We start from the raw sequence: 20,030 nt of genomic DNA, 5'->3' as shown, positions 1-20,030 counted from the left end.
ACAGGAAGCCAGTGTAGAGAGAATAGCACTGGAGTAATATGATAGTCTTCCCTGTGGCTCAGTTGGTAGAGCATGGTGTTTGCAACGCCAGCATGGTGTGTGCAACGCCAGGGTTGTGGATTAGATTCCCACGGGGGGCCAGTACAAAAAAAAATATATATGTAAAATTAAATTTAAAAAAAATGCATGAAATGTATGCATTCACTACTGTAAGTCGCTCTGGATAAGAGCGTCTGCTAAATGACAAATCTTTTTTTTAAATGTTGGTTCTCGTCAAGATTCTAGCAGCCGTGTTTAGCACTAACTGAAGTTTATTTAGTGCTTTATCCAGGTAGCTGGAAAGTAGAGCATTGCAGTAGTCTAATCTAGAAGTGACAAAAGCAAGGATTCATTTTTCTGCATCATTTTTGGACAGAAAGTTTCTGATTTTTGCAATGTACCGAAGATGGAAAAATGCTGTCCTTGAAATATTCTTGATATGTTCGTCAAAAAAGAGATCAGGGTCCAGAGTAACGCCAAGGTCCTTCATAGTTTTATATGAGATGACTGTACAACCATCAAGATTAATTGTCAGATCCAACAGAAGATCTCTTTGTTTCTTGGGACCTAGAACTTGCATCTCTGTTTTGTCCGAGTTTAAAAGATCAAATATTTTCCGCCATTCACTTCCTTTTGTCTGAAACACAGGCTTTCAGAGAGGGCAATTTTGGGGCTTCACCGTGTTTCATTGAAATGTACAGCTGTGAATCGTCCGCATAGCAGTGAACAGTAAAAGTTAACATTATGTTTCCGAATGACATCACCAAGAGGTCAAATATATAGTGAAAACAATCGTGGTTCTAAAACGGAACCTTGAGGAACACCGAAATTTACAGTTGACAGAGGACAAACCATCCACAGAGACAAACTGATATCTTTCCGACATAAGATCTAAACCAGGCCAGAACTTGTCCGTGTAGACCAATTTGGGTTTCCAATTTCTCCAAAAGAATGTGGTGATCGATGGTATCAAAAGCAGCACTAAGTTCTAGCAGCACGAGGACAAATGCAGAGCCTTGGTCTGACGCCATTAAAAGGTAATTTACCACCTTCACGAGTGCAGTCTGTGCTATGATGGGGTCTAAGACCAGACTGAAGTGTTTCGTATACATTGTTTGTCTTCAGGAAGGCAACAGCTTTTTCAAAATATTTTGAGAGGGATAGGCGATTCGATATAGGCCGATATTTTTTTTTATATGTTCTGGGTCAAGGTTTGGCTTTTTCAAGACAGGCTTTATTACTGCCACTTTTAGTGAGTTTGGTACACATCCGGTGGATAGGGTGCCGTTTATTATATTCAACATAGGAGGGCCAAGCACAGGAAGCAGCTCGTTCAGTGGTTTAGTTGGAATAGGGTCCAGTATGCAGCTTGAAGGTTTAGAGGCCAAGACTATTTTCATCAATGTGTCAAGAGATATAGTATTAAAAAACTTGAGTGTCTCCCTTGATGCTTGGCCTTGGCAGTTTTGTGCAGACACAGGACGACTGAGCTTTGGAGAAATACGCATATTTAAAGAGGAGTCCGTAATTTGCTTTCTAATGATCATGATCCTTTTTGTTAAAGAAGTTCATGAATTTATCACTGCTGAAGTGAAAGGCATTCTCTCTTGGGGAATGCTGCTTTTTAGCTAGCTTTGCGACAGTATAAAAAATACATTTTGGATTGTTCTTATTCTCATCAATTAAGTTGGAAAAATAGGATGATCGAGCAGCAGTGAGTATCTTCGATACTGCACAGTACTGTCTTTCCAAGCTAATCTCTCACTCAACGTCAACAAAACCAAGGAGATGGTTGTGGACTTTAGGAAACAGCAGAGGGAGTAACCCCCATCCACATCGATGGGACAGTAGTGGAGAAGGTGGAAAGTTTTAAGTTCCTCTGCGTACACATCACGGACAAACTGAAATGGTCCACCCACACAGACAGCGTGGTGAGAAGGCGCAACAGTGCCTCTTCAACCTCAGGAGGCTGAAGAAGTTTGGTGTAGCGCCATTTCCATTCCAATTTTCTGGAAGCTTGCTTCAGGGATTTAGTATTTTCTGTATACCAGGGAGTTAGTTTCATATGACAAATGTTTTTTGTTTTTAGGGGTGCGACTACATCTAGGGTATTATGCAAGGTTACATTTATTTCCTCAGTTAGGTGGTTAACTCATTTTTGTACTCTGATGTCCTTGGGTAGGTGTAGGGAGTCTGGAAGGGCATCTAGGAATCTTTGGGTTGTCCGAGAATTTATAGCACGGCTTTTGATGATCCTTGGTTGGGTCTGAGCAGATTATTTGTTGCGATTGCAAACGTAATATAATGGTGATCCGATAGTCCAGGATTGGTAGGTAGTCTAGTGGTCAGAGAGTTGGGCCAGTAACCGAAAGGTTGCTAGATCAAATCCCCGAGCTGCCAACGGTCACTGTGGGGACGACGTCATCGATGCACTTATTGATGAAGCCAATGACTGATGTGGTGTACTCCTCAATGCCATCAGAAGAATCCCGGAACATATTCCAGTCTGTGCTAGCAAAACAGTCCTGTAGCTTAGCATCTGCTTCATCTGACCACTTTTTTATTGATTGAGTCACTGGTGCTTCCTGCTTTAATTTTAGCTTGTAAGCAGGAATCAGGAGGATAGAATTATGGTCAGATTTGACAAAATTGAGGGCGACGGAGAGCTTTGTGTGCATCTCTTGGTAGATAGTGTGGTCTACAGCTTATCATTAGTTACTTTACCTCAGGTGAACAATAGCTCGAGACTTCCTTTGATATCGTGCACCAGCTGTTATTTACAAAAATACATAGTTCGCCGCCCCTTGTCTTACCAGACGATGCTGTTCTGTTTTGAATGTCCAGTTGGTAGTTTAATCTTCCGCATAGTTCATCTATTTTATTTTCCAAAAATTGCACGTTTGCTTGCAGAATGGAAGGAAGTGGATTTTTAAAGGATTTTAATAGACCCCGAAAGATCCCACCATGTCGAACGAACAAATTATCTTTCAGCATTTATGAAAGTGTATCAAAACAAGCTGTTACCATCACAGCTGTAGTGATTTTTTTTATACGTTATGACTTTACTCGCATAAAAACTGTGGATAGAAAGGTTGTTATACACTCATTGCCAGGCAACATGAAGAGATCCTATCATACACTCACTGCCAGATCCTACCATGTGGAAGTGTTACCTCAGCATACTCCATCAGAGCCTTCCTCCCACGGAAGCGATTGTAGAACTCAGGGATCCTCCATGGAGCAATAATCTTAGGGAGACAGACAGAGGGGGGAGGGTTATGCATGCACTTTGTATGGTGCATTATCTTAAGTAATATTGAATGATAGGACAGTCATGTACTGTAGTTATATGCGGCAGAACCCACTTTGACCTCAGGGTAGAGGGCATGGCAGGTGAGCTTGAATCGAATCTGATCATTGCCCTGAAAGAGACAGATAACCATTCAGTCACAAAACACTAGGAACACTACTAGCAAAGACAGAGATCATTACGGGGAATCAGACAGGTAGTCTCACTCATCCAAGAAGAGTTAAGGTTAAAATCACTTCCAATGGTTGAAAAAGCATACAAAACTTCCAGTGAGAGACCAGTCACTGTTGGTTGAAATCTCAATTAAGTGGCATTTGCTTCCATCAACAGTTGGAGCAGGGACACTGCATCTCCCCAAAGTTCAGTCTCCCAACAGCATTTTGTTACACTGATGGCTGACTAAAGGGCTTTCCAGACAGAAAGCGGCAGCAGAGTTTCCCTTTCATTTTCAATGGAGCTGGGGGGGCGGAATTGTATCCAGGCGGCGCGGTCGGCAGTCCTTGTGCACGTGAAAGCGGCCTACCGAAGGCGGGAAAATAGGAATCTGCTCTATTTTTGCGATATCCGCTTCAGAGTTCCGCTTCCTGTCTGGAAAGTGCTTAAAGGGATACTTAGGGATTTTGGCAATGAGGCCCTTTATCTACTTCCCCAGAGTCAGATGAACTTGTGGATACCATTTCTATGTCTCCATGTCCGATATGAAGGAAGTTAGATGTACACTGAACAAAAATATAAAATGCAACATGCAACAATTTCAAAGATTTTACTGAGTTACAGTTCATATAAGGAATTCAGTCAATTTAAATAAATGAAATTAGGCCCTAATCCATGAATTTCACATGACTGGGAATAGAGATATGCTGATACCTTTAAAAAAAAGTTGGGGCGTTGATCAGAAAACCAGTCAGTGTCTGGTGTGACCACCATTTGCCCCATGCAGCATGACATCTCCTTCACATAGAGTTGATCTGGCTGTTGATTGTGGCCTGTGGAATGTTGTCCGACTCCTCTTCAATGGCTGTGCGAAGTTGCTGGATATTGGCGGGAACTGGAACACGGTGTCATACACGGCGATCCAGAGCATCCCAATCATGCTCAATGGGTGACATGTCTGGTAACCATGCAGGCCATGGAAGAACTGGGAAATGTGCAGCTTCCAGGAATTGTGTACAGATCCTTGCAACATGGGGCCGTACATTATCATTCTGAAACATGAGGTGATGGCGGCGAATGAATGACATGACAATGGGCCTCAGGATCTCGTCAGGGTATCTCTGTGCATTAAAATTGACATCGTTAAAATGCAATTGTGTTCGTTGACCGTAGCTTATGTCTGCCCATACAATAACCCCACCATGGGGCACTCTGTTCATAACGTTGACATCAGCAAACCGCTCGCCCACACGACACCTGGTACAGTTGAAACCTGGATTTATCCGTGACGAGCACACCTCTCCAGAGTGCCAGTGGCCATCGAAGCTGAGCATTTGCCCACTGAAGTCGGTTACGACACCGAACTGCAGTCAGGTCAAGACCCTGGTGAGGACGATGAGCACGCAGATGAGCTTCCCTGAGACGTTTTCTGACAGTTTGTGCAGAAATTCTCTAAAACGACGTTGGAGGCGGCTTATGGTAGAGAAATTAACATTCAATTCTCTGGCAACCGCGCTGATGGACATTCCTGCAGTCAACATGCCAATTTGTACAATGACAAACATCCAAAATCAATATTCTAAAATTAACTTGGAGCAATGTAAACAATATGCTCATGGATTCAATTAGCCTTTCCGGGCTCTTTTCTGCTCTCTCCTTGTTGATTGACCCCTCACCTTTCCCGTGGCACCATGGGAGACGTACTGGGCACCCTCCTGGCGTGCTATCTGGACCTGACGGCGGGTAATGCTGGGCCGTGCCACCGAGGTGCCCAGCAGGTAGCAGTCCTCATAGATGGCGTTGGCCTGGACCGACGGCCAGATGAATCCTCAACAAACTCTGCCCTCAGGTCCTCAATGAACACATATACTTTGAGGGTGGTTACAAATGAACCGTTCATCTTAAGGTCTATAACTCTGTCATTAATAAGTAACAAACAGTCATGAAGGCTGATGTCAGTTGAGTTTATTGAAATTGATTCATGATATGTATGGCTTGACAACTAGTTGGCTACAGCACATAGGCTACAGTACAGGACCATGTTATAACATCATCAATATTTCAAATGCTCCCTTGACAATCCTAAAACAAACACTGTCAATTTAATTAACCTGCAATGGCTTTGCTTTGACACATTTTTGCTTGCAAATCTTCATGGCAAAAGTAAGGCAGAAGCAGTAGAAGAGTGCGGACCTCTGCCAGTGTAAGCTGATGAGAAGACGACGACCCAGATGGCATATCCACCACATAATTGTCTCTGGCCCCCTCCCAGTTAGGGGGAGTGATGAGCTCTACAGCAGAGTCTCACAAATCAATCTCTGGTTAAACTGTTTTCTGCCCCTCCCAAAATATAGAATTTGTAGATAATTGGCCCTCTTTCTGGGACTCACCCACAAACAGGACCAAGCCTGGCCTGTTGAGGAGTGACGGACTCCATCCTAGCTGGAGGGGTGCTCTCATCTTATCTACGAACATAGACAGGGCTCTAACTCCTCTAGCTCCACAATGAAATAGGGTGCAGGCCAGGCAGCAGGCTGTTAGCCAGCCTGCCAGCTTAGTGGAGTCTACCACTAGCACAGTCAGCGTAGTCAGCTCAGCTTTCCCCATTGAGACCGTGTCTGTGCCTCGATCTAGGTTGGGCATAATATTCTAATTTTTGGTGACTTTAACATTCACATGGAAAAGTCCACAGACCCACTCCAAAAGGCTTTCGGAGCCATCATCGACTCAGTGGGTTTTGTCCAACATGTCTCTGGACCTACTCACTGCCACAGTCATACTCTGGACCTAGTTTTGTCCCATGGAATAAATGTTGTGGATCTAAATGTTTTTCCTCATAATCCTGGACTATCGGACCACCATTTTATTACGTTTGCAATTGCAACAAATAATCTGCTCAGACCCCAACCAAGGAGCATTAAAAGTCGTGCTATAAATTCTCAGACAACCCAAAGATTCCTTGATGCCCTTCCAGACTGCCTCTGCCTACCCAAGGACGTCAGAGGACAAAAATCAGTTAACCACCTAACCGAGGAACTCAATTTAACCTTGCGCAATACCCTAGATGCAGTTGCACCCCTAAAAACTAAAAACATCTGTCATAAGAAACTAGCTCCCTGGTATACAGAAAATACACGAGCTCTGAAGCAAGCTTCCAGAAAATTGGAACGGAAATGGCGCCACACCAAACTGGAAGTCTTCCGACTAGCTTGGAAAGACAGTACCGTGCAGTATCGAAGAGCCCTCACTGCTGCTCGATCATCCTATTTTTCCAACTTAATTGAGGAAAATAGGAACAATCCGAAATTTCTTTTTGATACTGTCGCAAAGCTAACTAAAAAGCAGCCTTCGCAAATGGAGGATGGCTTTCACTTCAGCAGTAATACATTTATGAACTTCTTTGAGGAAAAGATCATGATCATTAGAAAGCAAATTACAGACTCCTCTTTAAATCTGGGTATTCCTCCAAAGCTCCATTGTCCTGAGTCTACACAACTCTGCCAGGACCTAGGATCAAGGGAGATACTAAAGTGTTTTAGTACTATATCTCTTGACGCAATGATGAAAATAATCATGGCCTCCAAACCCTCAAGCTGCATACTGGACCCTATTCCAACTAAACTACTGAAAGAGCTGCTTCCTGTGCTTGGCCCTCCTATGTTGAACATAATAAACGGCTCTCTATCCACCGGATGTGTACCAAGCTCACTAAAAGTGGCAGTAATAAAGCCTCTCTTGAAAAAGCCGAATCTTGATCCAGAAATTATAAAAAACTATCGGCCTATATCGAATCTTACATTCCTCTCAAAAATTTTGAAAAAGCTGTTGCACAGCAACTCACTGCCTTCCTGAAGTCAAACAATGTATATGAAACGCTTCAGTCTGGTTTTAGACCCCATCATAGCACTGAGACTGCACTTGTGAAGGTGGTAAATGACCTTTTAATGACGTCAGACCGAGGCTCTGCATCTGTCCTCGTGCTCCTAGATCTTAGTGCCGCTTTTGATACCATCGATCACCACATTCTTTTGGAGAGATTGGAAACCCAAATTGGTCTACATGGACAAGTTCTGGCCTGGTTTAGATCTTATCTGTCGGAAAGATATCAGTTTGTCTCTGTGAATGGTTTGTCCTCTGACAAATCAATTGTAAATTTCGGTGTTCCTCAAGGTTCCGTTTTAGGACCACTATTGTTTTCACTATATATTTTACCTCTTGGGGATGTCATTCGAAAACATAATGTTAAATTTCACTGCTATGCGGACGACACACAGCTGTACATTTCAATGAAACATGGTGAAGCCCCAAAATTGCCCTCGCTAGAAGCCTGTGTTTCAGACATAAAGAAGTGGATGGCTGCAAACTTTCTACTTTTAAACTCGGACAAAACAGAGATGCTTGTTCTAGGTCCCAAGAAACAAAGAGATCTTCTGTTGAATCTGACAATTAATCTGGATGGTTGTACAGTCGTCTCAAATAAAACTGTGAAGGACCTCGGCGTTACTCTGGACCCTGATCTCTCTTTTGAAGAACATATCAAGACTGTTTCAAGGACAGCTTTTTTCCATCTACGTAACATTGCAAAAATCAGAAATTTTCTGTCCAAAAATGACGCAGAAAAATTAATCCATGCTTTTGTTACTTCTAGGCTGGACTACTGCAATGCTCTACTTTCCGGCTACCCGGATAAAGCACTAAATAAACTTCAGTTAGTGCTAAATACGGCTGCTAGAATCCTGACTAGAACCAAAAAATTTGATCATATTACTCCAGTGCTAGCCTCCCTACACTGGCTTCCTGTTAAGGCAAGGGCTGATTTCAAGGTTTTACTGCTAACCTACAAAGCATTACATGGGCTTGCTCCTACCTATCTTTCCGATTTGGTCCTGCCGTACATACCTACACGTACGCTACGGTCACAAGACGCAGGCCTCCTAATTGTCCCTAGAATTTCTAAGCAAACGGCTGGAGGTAGGGCTTTCTCCTATAGAGCTCCATTTTTATGGAATGGTCTGCCTACCAATGTGAGAGACGCAGACTCAGTCTCAACCTTTAAGTCTTTACTGAAGACTTATCTCTTCAGTAGGTCCTATGATTAAGTATAGTCTGGCCCAGGAGTGTGAAGGTGAATGGAAAGGCTGGAGCAACGAACCGCCCTTGCTGTCTCTGCCTTGCCGGTTCCCCTCTTTCCACTGGGATTCTCTGCCTCTAACCCTTTTACAGGGGCTGAGTCACTGGCCTACTGGTGTTCTTCCATGCCGTCCATGGGAGGGGTGCGTCACTTGAGTGGGTTGAGTCACTGATGTGGTCTTCCTGTCTGGGTTGGCGCCCCCCCCCCCTTGGGTTGTACCATGGCGGAGATCGTTGTGGGCTATACTCGGCCTTGTCTTAGGACAGTAAGTTGGTGGTTGGAGACATCCCTCTAGTGGTGTGGGGGCTGTGCTTTGGCAAAGTGGGTGGGGTTATATCCTGCCTGTTTGGCCCTGTCCGGGGGTATCATCGGATGGGGCCACAGTGTCTTCTGATCCCTCCTGTCTCAGCCTCCAGTATTTATGCTGCAGTAGTTTATGTGTCGGGGGGCTAGGGTCAGTCTGTTACATCTGGAGTATTTCTCTTGTCTTATCCGGTGTCCTGTGTGTATTTAAATATGCTCTCTCTAATTCTCTCTTTCTCTCTTTCTCTCGGAGGACCTGAGCCCTAGGACCATGCCTCAGGACTACCTGGTATGATGACTCCTTGCTGTCCCCAGTCCACCTGGCCGTGCTGCTGCTCCAGTTTCAACTGTTCTGCCTGCGGCTATGGAACCCTGACCTGTTCACCGGACGTGCTTGTTGCACCCTCGACAACTACTATGATTATTATTATTTGACCATGCTGGTCATTTATGAACATTTTAACATCTTGACCATGTTCTGTTATAATATCCACCCTGCACAGCCAGAAGAGGAGTGGCCACCCCTCATAGCCTGGTTCCTCTCTAGGTTTCTTCCTAGGTTTTTGGCCTTTCTAGGGAGTTTTTCCTAGGGAGTTTTTCCTAGCCACCGTGCTTCTTTCACATGCTTTGCTTGCTGTTTGGGGTTTTAGGCTGGGTTTCTGTACAGCACTTTGAGAATATCAGCTGATGTACGAAGGGCTATATAAAAATACATTTGATTTGATATCTTTGCTTACAATCATAATATGATTTGCCTGCTTAATTGTTTTCCCATAACCTTTTGACCCAGATGTCAGGACACATAATTCTAAGCCTCAGGAACTGACAGTTCAACCTTGAATTGACTCAGCCTGCTCAACATCACTCTCTGTACCCAAAGTAGCAAATGTCTCACTGTTCTCATTGTTCAATTGAAATTTGTATCAGTTTCATATCAACCAACGTCTGTAATGATGCATGTATACGTAACTCAGAATGACTATATCGTCTTGAGACTCTTATTATTAATTATCTCCTTTAAGACATGCTTTTTTAGCCACCATGCTATTGGCCTTGGCTTTTTCGCCTCTGGTGGTACCAACCTTTGCATTTTCACAACTACCTGTACCCCAAAATCTCTGTATTACAATGTTTACTTCGACTGATCCTAATCTCCTCTTTGACCTTATCAAAATCAACTTTGCCATTGCAAAAATTAGGTCTACACTTAGACACTAACACAAGTCAGAACTGAATGCTCCATACCACTTTCCTACTTTGTCTTACCAATGTCATGACAGCTCAGGCTATTTACCTTCTTTGCTCTAAGACGCTCCGCTTTCTTCTTTGCAGCATCAACGTCCTCTTCTTGTCCAATATTAACCTGCAAGAGAGTTTTAGTTACAACTAATCAACTGGTGCCTAAAATAGCATACCACAACTGTTATGTGCTGTTCAGAGAAAAGTTTTTCAGTGAAAAGGGTACAAATTGGTCATGTTCCTCAAACTTCAATATCATGTTTACAAAAGCACTTAGTCAGGAAATCAGAGCCCTGGGTGCCATGACAACAGACATTGTCACAGCCTCAATCGAAAGCAAACCATGTCAACATCCCTATTAAAGTCAAGAAACACGAGCAGATCCAAAACTCCATCTGTGCAACAAAGCTTTGCACAGAAACGCAATTAAATGGTTCATAATTAATTTACTGTATCCCATCTCCACATCATTTCCTGTGTCTTCATCCCTGGTCTGTCTCCCCAGAGACCTAAGTCATTGCTTGCTGCTGAAGTCCCATCGCCCACCATTTTAACATTCAGATCACGTCCGTTGAGCTGACCCAACTGATGTGCTTCTACACAGTCTAGCAGTACATGGAGTGCTGCTCCATGAATATCATGGAGGGATTTCTGCTGAGATTAACCATGTGTTTTTCTCTTTCCGGTAACTCATAAATGAAGACTTAACAAATCCAACCTAAGTATAATAGATAACAAGACATCTAAGTACAAGGGTTTGGGTTACTGGGTCGAATCCCAGCTCAGTTGGGAAAATGAAGTGCGGATTGAGCAGGCAACCGGAGGGTCCTTTGCTGTTGTGGTGCCCTGTCTACCACGCTTTAACCGTGTGAAGGTGACTGCGAGAGCAAAGTCTTGCATCTAGCTTATCAAGTTTTTGAATACATTTCAATATTTGTAGCTACTTGAAGTAAATCCTTGCAGTCAACTTGTGCAATACATCAGGAGATAAAGCAGATTGCGTTCTTCATTTCGCCTGACACATTATTTTACATTATGAAGTTTACCATAGTTCCCCAGAATAACAGCCAGTCATGTGCTCGTTGTAAACAGCACAACTGGAGAAAGTGGGAGCTGGTGAGTCCATAGCGTTCTATATCTAATCAGTGAGTCTCTCTGCTGTGTGGCCCACATGAGGTGATGAAGATACACTTGTATGCAATTCACTACTAAATGTTTGCCATCAGATATCTTATAACTGTTTAAGATGTGCTATACTCTCCAGCTGTGTATTTGATTTAATTTTTAGTTAGCTAAGTAAGTGGCTGAATTTATAAACAGATGGGGTGTTATCTTTCTGCCGTGTTTGAAAAGTCAAATAGTTGTGGATGAGTTCTGTACAGCTGCCATTTACCCCTCAATGTGCTTCCCACTAGTGTTTTACTCCTCCTCTGTTCTTCTCCCTTCTGCACCGTGTACACATGCTGCTCTTTCTTCAGACAAGCATGCATCGAGAGCATCCTGACTGGTTGCTTCACCGCCTGGTATAGCAACTGCTCGGCATCTGACAGTAAGGCGCTAGAGGATAGTATGTCCGGCCCAGTATATCACTGAGGCCAAGCTTCCTGACATCCAGGACCTGTATAATAAGCAGTGTCAGAGGAAAGCCCATAAAATTGTCAGAGACTCCAGTCACCCTAGTCATAGGCTGTTCTCTCTGCTACCGCACGGGAAGCGGTCCCGGAGCGGCAAGTCTAGGACCAAAAGGCTCCTTAACAGCTTCTACCCCCAAGCCATAAGACTGCTGAACAATTAATCAAATGGCCACCGGACTATAACATTGACCCCCCACCATTTGTTTTGTACACTGCTGCTACTTGCTGTTTATTATGTATGCAGAATCACTTCACCCCTACCTACATGTACAAATTACCTCTAACCTGTATATAGCCTCGTTATTTTTATGTTATTGTGTTACTTTGTATTATTTTTTACTTTAGTTTATTTGGTAAATACACTGCTCAAAAGAATAAAGGGAACACTTAAACAAAACAATGTAACTCCAAGTCAATCACACTTCTGTGAAATCAAACTGTCCACTTAGGAAGCAACACTGATTGACAATAAATTTCACTTGCTGTTGTGCAAATGGAATAGACAACAGGTGGAAATTATAGGCAATTAGCAAGACACCCCCAATAAAGGAGTGGTTCTGCAGGTGGGGACCACAGACCACTTCTCAGTTCCTATGCTTCCTGGCTGATGTTTTGGTCACTTTTGAATGCTGGCGGTGCTTTCACTCTAGTGGTAGCATGAGACGGAGTCTACAACCCACACAAGTGGCTCAGGGAGTGCAGCTCATCCAGGATGGCACATCAATGCGAGCTGTGGCAAGAAGGTTTGCTGTGTCTGTCAGCGTAGTGTCCAGAGCATGGAGGCGCTACCAAGAGACAGGCCAGTACATCAGGAGACGTGGAGGAGGCCGTAGGAGGGCAACAACCCAGCAGCAGGACCGCTACCTCCGCCTTTGTGCAAGGAGGAGCAGGAGGAGCACTGCCAGAGCCCTGCAAAATGACCTCCAGCAGGCCACAAATGTGCATGTGTCTGCTCAAACGGTCAGAAACAGACTCCATGAGGGTGGTATGAGGGCCCGACGTCCACAGGTGGGGGTTGTGCTTACAGCCCAACACCGTGCAGGATGTTTGGCATTTGCCAGAGAACACCATGATTGGCAAATTCGCCACTGGCGCCCTGTGCTCTTCATAGATGAAAGCAGGTTCACACTGAGCACGTGACAGACGTGACAGAGTCTGGAGACGCCGTGGAGAACGTTCTGCTGCCTGCAACATCCTCCAGCATGACCGGTTTGGCGGTGGGTCAGTCATGGTGTGGGGTGGCATTTCTTTGGGGGGCCGCACAGCCCTCCATGTGCTCGCCAGAGGTAGCCTGACTGCCATTAGGTACCGAGATGAGATCCTCAGACCCCTTGTGAGACCATATGCTGGTGCGGTTGGCCCTGGGTTCCTCCTAATGCAAGACAATGCTAGACCTCATGTGGCTGGAGTGTGTCAGCAGTTCCTGCAAGAGGAAGGCATTGATGCTATGGACTGGCCCGCCCGTTCCCCAGACCTGAATCCAATTGAGCACATCTGGGACATCATGTCTCGCTCCATCCACCAACGCCACGTTGCACCAGACTGTCCAGGAGTTGGCGGATGCTTTAGTCCAGGTCTGGGAGGAGATCCCTCAGGAGACCATCCGCCACCTCATCAGGAGCATGCCCAGGCGTTGTAGGGAGGTCATACAGGCACTTGGAGGCCACACACACTACTGAGCCTCATTTTGACTTGTTTTAAGGACATTACATCAAAGTTAGATCAGCCTGTAGTGTGGTTTTCCACTTTAATTTTGAGTGTGACTCCAAATCCAGACCTCCATGGGTTGATAAATTGGATTTCCATTGATTATTTTTGTGTGATTTTGTTGTCAGCACATTCAACTATGTAAATAAAAAAGTATTTAATAAGATTATTTCTTTCATTCAGATCTAGGATGTTTTTTTTAAGTGTTCCCTTTATTTTTTTGAGCAGTATATTTTTTTAACCAATTGTGCAGTTCAAGAAGAGTTAAGGGCTTGTAAGTAAGCATTTCACTTGTTGTATTCGACGCATGTGACAAAAAAGTTTGATTTGATTTAATCACAATTTTGTTAATTTGCACAATTTATCTCGTTCACTTTCACTTGTCAATGTCCACACTCACCAAAAATGGCTATTAGCTATACTAATTGTATTTGCATTCGGGTAAAAGACAACCAATGGGCTTTTTGTGCATTTTTAGCACCCCCTTACATGCCATGCCAGTAATACATGTAAATCCCGAGATGGCAGAAGAACAGTATGAAAATCTGGATCCCGCCCAAGCCTTTTTTTGAACAAGGCATTGTGCTACATAACTGAGGTATGCCTGTCTTTGTCTGCCTCTGGGGTCTTCAGACTGCTTGCTTGGCTGCTTGTTTTACAGAGGTTTTATTTATCACAACATAACATTTACATTTTAGTCATTTAGCAGACACTCTTATCCAGAGCGACTTACAGTAGTGAATGCATACATTTCATTTCATTAAATTTCATGCATTTTTTTTTTTTGTACTGGCCCCCCGTGGGAATCGAACCCACAACCCTGGCGTTGCACACACCATGCTCGCGTTGCAAACACCATGCTCTACCAACTGAGCCACAGGGGACATAACACAAGAGAAGACATGCTTTGGGATTCAACAAGGAAAAACAGGTTACCCATTGGTACAGTGCCAACCTTTCTGTTCTCCTTCCCTCCAAATGATTCATCCCAACACCAACAGGAGGCACTACCCTTGCACCCCTTTCTTAAGCCAGCAACTGAATGAAGAGTTCAGAACTACATTGTGTGCAGTTCTGAAATGGCCAAAGGGCAAAAAGTTAATCCAGCCAGTTTTCCACAAGCATTATGCAGACAGATAGCACTTTTGTGGGGGTTAACACACTGGGCTCCCGAGTGGCACAGCGGTCTAAGGCACTGCTGTCACGTCCTGACCATAGTAAGTTGTTATTTTCTATGGTAGAGTAGGTCAGGGCGTGACAGGGGGTGTTTGTCCGTTTTTGTATTTCTATGTTTAGTTTCTAGTTTTGTTTTTACATTTTATCCAGAGCAACTTACAGTAGTGAATGCATACATTTACATTTAAGTCATTTAGCAGACACTCTTATCCAGAGCGACTTACAAATTGGTGGATTCACCTTATGATATCCAGTGGAACAACCACTTTACAATAGTGCATCTAAATCTTTTAAGGGGGGGGTACAATTTTTGTTGTTGTACTGGCCCCCCGTGGGAATCGAACCCACAACCGTGGCGTTGCACACACCATTCTGGTGTTGCAAACACCATGCTCTACCAACTGAGCCACAGGTTTGTTTTTGTTTGGCATGACCTCCAATTAGAGGCAGCCGGTTGTCGTTGTCTCTAATTGGAGGCCATATTTAAGTTGATGTTTGTCCCACTGGTGTTTTGTGGGTGATTATTTTGTGAGTAGTGTATGCCTGCTCTGCGTCACAGCTTTCTTGTTTTTGTATTTCAAGGTTATGGTTTATTGCATTAGTTTCACGACTGAATAAAAGATGTGGAACTACGATCACGCTGCGTATTGGTCCGATCCTTCCGAAAGCCTTGACAACTGCATCTCAGTGCAAGAGGTGTCACTGCAGTCCCTGGTTCAAATCCAGGCTACATCACATCTGTCTGTGATTGGGAGTCCCATAGAGCGGTACACAATTGGCCCAGCGTTGTCCAGGTTTGGCTGGGGTAGGCTGTCATTGTAAATAAGAATTTGTTCTTAACTGACTTGCCTAGTTTATTAAAAAAACACATTGCTAGGCAAAATTAATCCATCCTTTCTAGAATTGCGTCAAATGAACATTCCTTGGGGTTTCAGCTTCCAGGACACTAATGACATATTTAGGCTCTAATAGGTTGATGTACAATAAACAAGAGCACCCCACCAACTGGATGGCTGTGTGCTGACCAACCCCAAGTTATATTTCCCCCACTAGTTGCACACGCACGCTTGTCCCACAGATACTTTCTTGGGCTTACCAAGTATGTGATGACATTATATCCTTCTTCCTTCAACCACACCAAGATACAGGAGGTGTCCACTGTAGGCCAGAATCACTGTGCCTTTAGACATGATGATGTGCTTTTAGACATATCTGGGGGCAAATTATAAAAATAAAATACATCATTTTTTATGTAGAAAATACATTGGAGTCATACAATATCAATGCGTCCATAAAAATTGAATTACTCCAAGCATCATCAGAAATATGACTGTCTGCAAACCATCTTCTATCCTAGCGTAATAAACTCCCCGGTGAAGGAAGTTTGACCTTAGTCTGCTACTTCTATGAACATGCTTGCTGATTCATAAGACTGGATGCAGGATGGAAAGTGGGAGGAAGATGACATCCATCCATTTGCCTGTGATAATATCAATATAGAAGCTTGCATTACAATGACTATTGGTTACAAAGACCTGGAAATAATTAAATGCAGAGCAGGTGCCAAATGCTTGCACTCAATACGCACTCATTTTAACCATGCATGTTATACCATTGTTATTTATATAAACCATGGAAGTAAGTGAGACTGTCATTATGCATAATGTCCTTTTTAATATTTATGTTATACCAGTGCAGTGGTATATTTTTATACCGCACCGATGTTAGCATAGCGTTAATTAGCACCCATCTGCACGTGAGCTAGCTAATTAGCAATAGCACCTTTTCGCACGTGAGCTAGCTAATTGTTTATAATGAGGGAATCTTATTTGGACAAATGTGCCTACTTGAGCAGTAAGCCTAGGTTTACATGTACAGCTATGTAATCGATTTGATCGTTGATTTTCTATGTTTCTTCAATGTATGCCTTGTTGTATTTGGCTGGCTCTAAATGTGTATTGTTGATCAATCAATCACGTTTATTTATAAAGCCCTTCTTACATCAGCTGATATCTCAAAGTGCAGTACAGAAACCCAGCCTCAACCCCCAAACAGCAAGCAATGCAGGTGTAGAAGCACGGTGGCTAGGAAAAACTCCTAGAAAGGCCAGAACCTAGGAAGAAACCTAGAGAGGAACCAGGCTTTGAGGGGTGGCCAGTCCTCTTCTGGCTGTGCCGGGTGGAGATTATAACAGCACATGGCCAAGATGTTCAAATGTTCATAGATGACCAGCAGGGTCAAATAATAATAATAATTGATGCCAATGGCCATTCCCTAAGTTAAACATAGCGAGTCTACACAGCCTGCACATAGCATAAATTAAATGCCTTTTGCTTATTTTCTGCCTTTCTAATTATCATGCATTTTATGTCTATGCTTATTTTTTGTTATGTGTAGAGACAAGTTAGTGTGTTATTGGAGGGCGAGAGTCACAAAATGTAAAAATGCAGCAGCAGTCAACTTCATCACTGCCCCTTGGGCACAGATAAGGCTGAACAATATATGGTCAACAACCACATCAAAGGTCATGCTTCAGTGAGGCACAGAGGTACTATTTCTTTATTGAATATATTTGACGTTCACATTTTTTGATTTGCCCTATTTTTTCAGTTACATCAGTGTAATTCATTAATTTTAGAACTTGTTGCTTCCCTGTTATTCCTCTCTTTCAGAGTTCACAATCATAAAGTGTGGCTTCAGTTGTTTCTGAAGCACCTGACATACCATCATCATCCAGTGGCCCCTCGAGCACCCAGAGGCCCTTAAACAGCAGCCAGTGGCCCCTCAAGAGCACCCAGAGGCCCTTAAACAACAGCCAGTGGCCCCTCAAGAGCACGCAGAGGCCCGGTGTTATGTGTTATGTTATTTAGTAAAGATGATGTAGAAGTCACCCGAGTCTCTGATGTCTTTACTGGAGCTGGTACAGTGAGGGGAAAAAGTATTTGATCCCCTGCTGATTTTGTATGTTTGCCCGCTGACAAAGAAATTATCAGACTATAATGTTAATGGTAGGTTTATTTGAACAGTGAGAGACAGAATAACAACAACAAAAATCCAGAAAAACGCATGTCAAAAATGTTATAAAATGATTTGCATTTTAATGAGGGAAATAAGTATTTGACCCCTCTGCAAAACATGACTTAGTACTTGGTGGCAAAACCCTTGTTGGCAATCACAGAGGTCAGACGTTTCTTGTAGTTGGCCACCAGGTTTGCACACATCTCAGGAGGGATTTTGTCCCACTCTTCTTTGCAGATCTTCTCCAAGTCATTAAGGTTTCGAGGCTGACGTTTGGTAACTTGAACCTTCAGCTCCCTCCACAGATTTTCTATGGGATTAAGATCTGGAGACTGGCTAGGCCTCTCCAGGACCTTAATGTGCTTCTTCTTGAGCCACTCCTTTGTTGCCTTGGCCCTGTGTTTTGGGTCATTGTCATGCTGGAATACCCATCCACGACCCATTTTCAAAGCCCTGGCTGAGGGAACGAGGTTCTCACCCAAGATTTGACGGTACATGGCCCCGTCCATCGTCCCTTTGATGCGGGGGAGTTATCCTGTCCCCTTAGCAGAAAAACACCCCCAAAGCATAATGTTTCCACCTCCATGTTTGACGGTGGGGATGGTGTTCTTGGGGTCATAGGCAGCATTCCTCCTCCTCCAAACACGGTGAGTTGAGTTGATGCCAAAGAGCTCCATTTTGGTCTCATCTGACCACAACACTTTCACCCAGTTGTCCTCTGAATCATTCAGATGTTCATTGGCAAATGTCAGACGGGCATGAATATGTATTCTTGAGCAGGGGGACCTTGCGGGCGCTGCAGGATTTCAGTCCTTCACGGCGTAGTGTGTTACCAATTGTTTTCTTGGTGACTATGGTCCCAGCTGCCTTGAGATCATTGACAAGATCCTCCCGTGTAGTTCTGGGCTGATTCCTCACCGTTCTCATGATCATTGCAACTCCACGAGGTGAGATCTTGCATGGAGCCCCAGGCCGAGGGAGATTGACAGTTTTATTGTGTTTCTTCCATTTGCGAATAATCGCACCAACTGTTGTCACCTTCTCACCAAGCTGCTTGGCGATGGTCTTGTAGCCCATTCCAGCCTTGTGTAGGTCTACAATCTTGTCCCTGACATCCTTGGAGAGCTCTTTGGTCTTGGCCATGGTGGAGAGTTTGGAATCTGATTGATTGATTGCTTCTGTGGACAGGTGTCTTTTATACAGGTAACAAGGTGAGATTAGGAGCACTCCCATTAAGAGTGTGCTCCTAATCTCAACTCGTTACCTGTATAAAAGACACCTGGGAGCCAGAAATCTTTCTGATTGAGTAAGAGGATTCCGTTTCTCATGTCACTGATTGATTAATTAATCAATGAAACAGATTAATTGATTTGATGCTTTCATTTGGTATCATATCCTATAATAACAGTTCAGTGATAATGTGTAAAGAGGTAGCTCAGTAAATAAGCCATTTCTTATCTACTGTATACAACAGTAGAGCAGATAGCAGTAATGATAAGGTGTTTCCTGTAGAGCAGATAGCAGTAATGATAAGGTGTTTCCTGTAGAGCAGACGGCAGTAATGATGAGGTGTTTCCTGTAGAGCAGACGGCAGTAATGATGAGGTGTTTCCTGTAGAGCAGACGGCAGTAATGATAAGGTGTTTCCTGTAGAGCAGACGGCAGTAATGATGAGGTGTTTCCTGTAGAGCAGACGGCAGTAATGATAAGGTGTTTCCTGTAGAGCAGACGGCAGTAATGATAAGGTGTTTCCTGTAGAGCAGACGGCAGTAATGATGAGGTGTTTCCTGTAGAGCAGACGGCAGTAATGATAAGGTGTTTCCTGTAGAGCAGACGGCAGTAATGATAAGGTGTTTCCTGTAGAGCAGACGGCTGTAATGATAAGGTGTTTCCTGTAGAGCAGATGGCTGTAATGATGAGGTGTTTCCTGTAGAGCAGACGGCAGTAATGATGAGGTGTTTCCTGTAGAGCAGACGGCAGTAATGATAAGGTGTTTCCTGTAGAGCAGACGGCTGTAATGATAAGGTGTTTCCTGTAGAGCAGACGGCAGTAATGATAAGGTGTTTCCTGTAGAGCAGACGGCTGTAATGATAAGGTGTTTCCTGTAGAGCAGACGGCAGTAATGATGAGGTGTTTCCTGTAGAGCAGATAGCGGGAATGATAAGGTGTTTCCTGTAGAGCAGATAGCTGTGGTTTAGCTGCTTTCACCTACTTGATGATTAACCCCAATCCTCTTCTGTCTGTTCTGTGCATCCACAGGGCAGTGGGATGTATCTATCCCCACTCTCTACTGAGGTATCTATCCCCAGTCTCTACTGATG

General features: G+C 43.8%; 1 pseudogene; it reads right to left on the bottom strand.

Annotated features, from left to right (window-relative positions):
- The window catches only part of LOC106567012 (argininosuccinate synthase-like), a 55,500-nt pseudogene extending 39,618 nt beyond the window's left edge, over nt 1–15,882 (bottom strand).
- Nucleotides 15,883–20,030: the final 4,148 nt, after the last annotated feature.

This window comes from Salmo salar, chromosome 01 (assembly GCF_965601325.2).
Source record: "Salmo salar chromosome 01, fSalSal1, whole genome shotgun sequence".
Taxonomy (NCBI): Eukaryota; Metazoa; Chordata; class Actinopteri; order Salmoniformes; family Salmonidae; genus Salmo; species Salmo salar.
Note: the sequence above shows the minus strand (reverse complement) of the source record. Positions and strands in the feature narration are given on the sequence as shown.